Here is a 6581-nt window from a genome sequence, read left to right on the forward strand (position 1 = left end):
AAGTCAGCTTCAAACATGAATTTAATATTTCAAGATTCTGGATACTTTCCATGAATATTTCAAAATAGAAGTTCTACTAAAATGTTTTAATATAACATTCAGATTGTAACACAATTATAATAAATGCTGTGATTCAGAATTTTGATGTTTTTGCCTTATGGAAATGCATCTTAAATTATGTATATTGTACTAGCTATCCTTTTCCCTACCTTTCTGGATGCTCAAATTGACTATATAGTATTTGTCTCAGTAGCAATATTTATCATATTCTGTCTGTCATATCATCTTGAATCCAGTTGTGGCTGAACTCAAGATGATAATAATGTATTACCTCAAGTGCCTCCTTCCTAAAATGCCTCCTGTTCTTCACTGGGTAAGATAAAAATCATTTTGTGAAGGGAAAAGGGAAAGTTGTTGCTGAGTAACATTATATATCTTTAAAACTTAACAGCTGCCAGGGCATTTTTGTTTTAGATAGTAATTCATATGGGCAACTTGGCCTTATGGTCTCAAGAGATAGTGGTTGAATGCAAGTCAAAGTGTTGAATTGTCCAAAAATAAGAGATTCTGTACTCTCGGGGCCCAAAGACAATTGGATAGCCATGAATAAAACTTGATTTACTATTAATCTCTTAATGCTGCTGCACTGCAGTCTCTTACGAGATGAAAATTGTTTGGAGGGTGGGATCAGAAATCATGAATGGTTGTTATTGATTTTGCAGATTAGAAAGGAAATATAATAGTTTAAATACCAATTTTCATTCTTCATTCCTTTGAAATATTAGAGTATCTAAATCAGGCATCCTCAAACTATGGCCCGCAGGCCGGATATGGCCCACCAATGCAAAGTATATGGCACGTGGAGTGGTGGGATTCAGCCCCACCCTCACCCTGTCCCTCACCATCAGCTTTATCTTCCAGTGATCATCCACTCTAGCTGCACTTCTGGTTAGTTATTTTACCAGTTGAGCTGCACTGCTGATCACATGCTGCTGCCGAAAGTAAGGCCAAAGGGTCAGGGGGGCAGTTGACTGGGGGATGATTTCGCCAATGCAGTCACATGATCCAGGGTGGGGTGGGGGGGATGAGTAGGGGAGGGGTTGCTGCTGGCTTGAAAAGCAGCTGCCAGCTTGTAAAGTAGTGCTTTAGAAGTCTTTAAAATGCTTTAAAAACAGCCTTTCAGGATGTTTTTCATAGCCACATGATCCAGGGCTGTTGGGTGAGTAGGGGAGGGGCTGCTTTTAAAGTAGCACTTTAAAAGTGGGTGGGTGAGGTCATGTCTCTATGTCTGCTAGCTTTTTCAAAATCAGCTCAAGTTGGCTAACACTAATTCAAATGTAGCTTCAGTATAATGTCTGAAGGAGAATTCAGCCACTGCTTTGATTCTTGCCATATATAAAGTACATGGGAGTGTACTTTATATAAGGGAGTTGGGAGTGGGAGGCACCGTGTTACAGTGGTTCTCCTATCTCTCTGGTCAGTCACAGTCGGTGTTGGCAGGAGGACAGAGGTCAACCCCTAGACCCCTCGTTTGCGGGGTGCCTCAGGGCTTGGTCCTCTCTCCCCTCCTATTTAACATCTACATGAAATGATCTCGCTGGGTGAGATCATCCGACGACACGGGGTATCATATGCTGATGATACCCAGCTGTATATCTCCACCCTGCATCAGTTCAGTGAAGCGGTGGATGTGATGTGCCAGTGCCTGGAGGCTGTGAGGGTCTGGATGGGAGTCAACAGGCTCAGACTTAACCCAGACAAGACCGAGTGGCTGTGAGTATTGCCTCCTAAAGACTAAGTCGACTATCCATCCTTGGTTTTTTGGGGGGGAAAAATTGTCCCCCTCAGAACGAGCTCGCAATTTGGGTGTCGTCCTAGACTCACAGCTAAGATTAGAGCAACATCTGGCAGCTGTAGCTAGGGGGACCTTTGCACAGGTTCGCCTGGTGCACCAATTGTGACCCTACTTGGATCAGGAGGCTCTCCTTACAGTCACTCATGCCCTTGTCACCTCACAGTTAGATTATTGCAATGTGCTTTACATGGGGCTACCCTTGAAGAGTGTTCGGAGACTACAGTTGGTCAAGAATGCAGCTGCGCGAGCTGTCGTGGGTGCACCCACATTACACCAATTACACCAATTCTCTGTGAGCTGCACTGGCTTTCTATTGGTCTCCGGGCACAATTCAAGGTGTTGGTTATTACCTTTAAAGCCCTACATGGCTCAGAGCCAGGTTATCTTCGAGACCGCCTTCTACCGCATATCTCCCAGCAACCGGTAAGATCCCACAGAGTTGGTCTCCTCCGGGTCCCATCAGCTAAACAATGCCGGCTGGCGGGCCCATGGGGGAGGGCCTTCTCTGTGGCTGCCCCAGCTCTCTGGAACCAGTTACCTCCTGAGATCTGGACTACCTCCACCCTATTGGCCTTCTGGAAAGCAGTGAAGACCTGGCTTTTCCAGCAGGCCTGGAGCCGTTGATCTCGCTGTTGCAATCTTGCGAGATCCGGCCATGAATGGTGTGCATGGGCTTTTAATGTTTTTTTAAAAAAATTATAATGTTTTTAATAATTTTCCTATGTTCTTTGTTGTATTATTTTTGCTGTAAGATTAAATTAAATTAAATTACATCCACCAAATTGGTTGCTGAACAATTTTGATAGATATTCATGTGTGTATATACACATGCACAAGTGTGGCAAAAAGCAAATTAGTTTGTGAATTCTCCTCCAGGTTTAAAAGATCTTGCCCTGTAATCCCAAATAATTAAAAAAAGAAGGCTGGTCTCCTATCCCTTCCCTGGCCGCCTCCCCTGCTGGCAAGCACTCACAGGTCATCTGAAACATGTGATCAGGAGTTGTTTTGAAGGAAATCCTGTTTGTTTTATTCTTATTACTATTTCAAGGAGTTTGAAGCTGCTGTTGTAATGAAATTAGGCAAATGGCAAGAAAGTTTGAACTCTTTTTCCCTTGTTTTGGGAGGGTCTTAAGTAAATAGATTCCTTGGGTTGGTCAAGTACAGCAAGGACAAAGGCAAAATGCACTGCTAAATTGGCCACGCCCTCCCATGATCTAGCCATGCCCACCCAGCCGGTTCAGCCCCCCAACAGTCAGAGGGACTGAGGAATCGGCCCCTTGTTCAAAACATTTGAAGATCCCTGATCTAAATGAATATTCTGAAATATCTGAGGATATACAAAATCCCGTGTCATATTTACAAATTAATATCAACGACAATTTAAGAAAACATTTCAGTTTAACCATTCCTGAAAATGTTGTTTTCCATGAAGCTTGAGACTTAGGTAACAGCTATTGTCGAGTTTATTTCCCTACTAAACAACAGAAAGAGAAAATTTAAGGCAGAGAGTGCCAAATCATTACAAGAATACTATACTATATATACTATATATAAACCAATTATCGTAAAACAGATGTATAAATTGAATTTTTTAAAAATACCTATCTCTAAAAATATGAATATTTGGGAATGCAATGAGAAGAGGCAAACATATAAACACACAATTTAACCAGTTTTTGAATGGGGATCTTAAAATATAATTTATACAATGTATTCTAGAAGCTAAGGGGAACAAATATACTTGTTAGTAAAAGATTAATTGTTTAATGTATCAGATTTACCATAATCTTTAGTTGCCTTAAGACAACTAAAACTACAGTATTTAAGCATCCATTTACAAAGGTAGGAGATAGATTTGACCCTGGGCCTCCCGAGTGTCAATCCAACATTTAACCTCTATACCTCACTGATTTTTACTAAATTAATCCAACTTTCTAGGTTTGAACAGCACACTTAATTTATTGCTAACTAATAATCCAGGGATCAAGCAAACATGATTGTAGTAATCTGCATGTTGGGTCAGTAGGAAATATGGACATGGAAAAGTAGACAAATATGAGCTGTGGAATGAGCTGCCCCTAGATGTATGTATGATCCCCGACCTGTGCACCTTTCGCTGCGCCCTGAAGACCCTCTTATTTCAACAAGCTGGGCTGGCCTAACATGAATATGAATTTTAAATGGGTGTGTGTTAGTTTTAATTTGTGGGCCAAATTTTTTGTATATTCGATTTTAATGGTTTTTTAAATTTTGTAAATTATATGTGTTTTAATATGGCTGTACACCACCCTGAGTCCTTCGGGAGAAGGGCGCTATAGAAATCTAATAAAAGTCAAAAGTCAAATATTAAATCCCATAATCTAATTTTGTATTCCTTTAAATAGCTTGTCATTTTTATTTTTTTTATCATTTACTTTGTTCAATGTCCTGCTTCAGTCTTTTTTCCTGGCATCCTCTCTTCTTTCAGTTATGACTTTCATCTGTTCATCTGTCTATGTATCTTTCTCTTTCCCAATTTTTCTTCTTAAACGGATAGCATGAAATTAAAACTTCCCAGAGAGTAACATGAACAACTACAAACCTTATACACTTACTCTATTGTTTCTGCCAAAACAAGTTCTTTTGTTACTTGATAAGAAATCAACTGCATTAAATGAAGAAGTATTTTACTTATAATTTATTCTGATGCTTAAGATCAGTATATTTAGTACAAATTGTAGGAAATTATGTTCATTCAGTCATAATAGATAGAGTCAGTGGAAAAGATAAGTTAGTCCTTCTTTGTGGAAATAAAATTCCATTTACTTATTTTAATACTGAATTTCTTAATAACTGCTTTTAAAAAAATAAGCTTAATTGCCTTCTGTAAGGTTTTGCTGTGTATTTCAGAAAAACTTGAGACAGATTTAGACAATAAATTATTTGCCTGGCTCTTTGGGGAAAAGGGGAGAACAAACAGATACAGGGACTCAAGGTAAAGAATTTCTAATACGTTTTGCCCTTTTATTGTACCATTGTGGTTTCCATAATTACATGATAAGCAGCAGGTAGCTTGAAGTTTTTTCTCTTGGCATAGAGATGTGGCAATTAAGGGAGCTTCTTCTCCTGAACTGTTGCCTATTATAACATTGATGAAAATGCATGTAATTCATATAACAAATAATACAACTCTAATGATTGACTGTAAAAATACAGGTCTAAATTGCTATTTATTTGGCTTCTAACAGTAATATGACAACTACTAAAATCTTAGCTGTGTGGCAGCTGATCCAGAGAACAAATTGTTCTTCTACTTTAACCTTTCCAATGTGGGGATAGAATAGTTCACATCAGTCTCCAAATCTTTTCTGTTTTATTATCATGAGCAGTTGTAAAGCTAACACTGAGAGAACATTATACAGTGAACCTTGTGCTGGATATCAGGGATTTGCAGAATGAGGATTTTAAAAAAAACTAGATGGCAGCCGCAAACTCCATGATCAAAGTCCTGTCCATTTTATACAAGCATGAAACAATGGAAAGGAATTATGGAAACAACTTTGGTCAGGAAAGTGTGTGTGGGGGGGTAAAACTTTTATTTAGGAAATAATGTAGAGATAATTATGGAGAGAGAATAAGTCAGGTAAGTATCCAAAGTATAGAGATTAGAGTCAATGAGAATGGAAGGAAGTGACAAAAACCCTGAAAACAGCTATCCAATCAATAGGATACAGTTTACATATAAATATGCAAAGACTAGCAAACAAGCACACAGTCCTATTGCTAATAATGTTTACAAGTAATCCTTGAGTTATGATGACTTATTTAGCAACTGTTGAAAATTACAACAGTGCTGAATGAGAGAGACAAGTGATACTTGAAGTTCCAGCTATCGCACTACCTCATGGTCATGTAATAATTCAAGTGGTGGGCAATTGCATTGGACTTACAATGGTTGCAGAGCCCCATGTCACATGACTTCCATTTGTGAGTTTGCCTGCTGGCTTGCCGCAAGCAAAGTCAGTGGGGAAGCCAGCAGGAGGTTGCAAGTTGTTCTGACAAGTCATTCCTGCTCTTGCCGTTTTATCTTCCACAACTCCTGGGTGGCTGGGCAGCTGTCCACACAGCCACATTCACACCATGTTGCAGCATCCACACATTTATCCAGCCACACTCATGCCATGCTATAGCACCCCAGTACACTCCCATACTTGCACAGTACCGCCCATCCACATGACTGGCTGCACTCATGTCACAGCAGCCCCACCCACACACCCCGATGGCCGCAATCTGCAGCATGTTCCCTTTATCCACTTGTACTTGCACATGGCTGGCCTTGGAAGCTGCCTAAGGAAAGCCTTGTAACCAGAGCTTCCAATTTCCTGCTAGTTTCCCCATTGACTTTGCATATAAGAAGCTGGCAAGAGATTGAAAATGACAGTACCATGAGCTCCACACTTAACAATTCTCATTTAATGATGGCAATGGAAGCTGCTGCAATTGCTATCGCTAAGTGATGCTATCATGTGACATCATGCTTTACAACCGTATTAGTTAGCGGTGGAAATTCTGTTGTAACCCAAGAACAAGCATATATATTTCTCCAGCAACCAATAAGTTTAAAATAAATAGGGTCAACTTTGCCTTATACTGAATGGGCCAACATGCCAAGTCAAAGAAAATTATTATGTTCCTCTGCCAAATGAATCAGAAGTTATTGGTGCCCCAACTCCTGTATTATTATATA

The sequence above is a fragment of the Pituophis catenifer genome, unplaced genomic scaffold, assembly GCF_029215685.1.
Source record: "Pituophis catenifer annectens isolate HBS135680 unplaced genomic scaffold, rPitCat1.0.hap2 SCAF_7, whole genome shotgun sequence".
Classification (NCBI taxonomy): Eukaryota; Metazoa; Chordata; class Lepidosauria; order Squamata; family Colubridae; genus Pituophis; species Pituophis catenifer.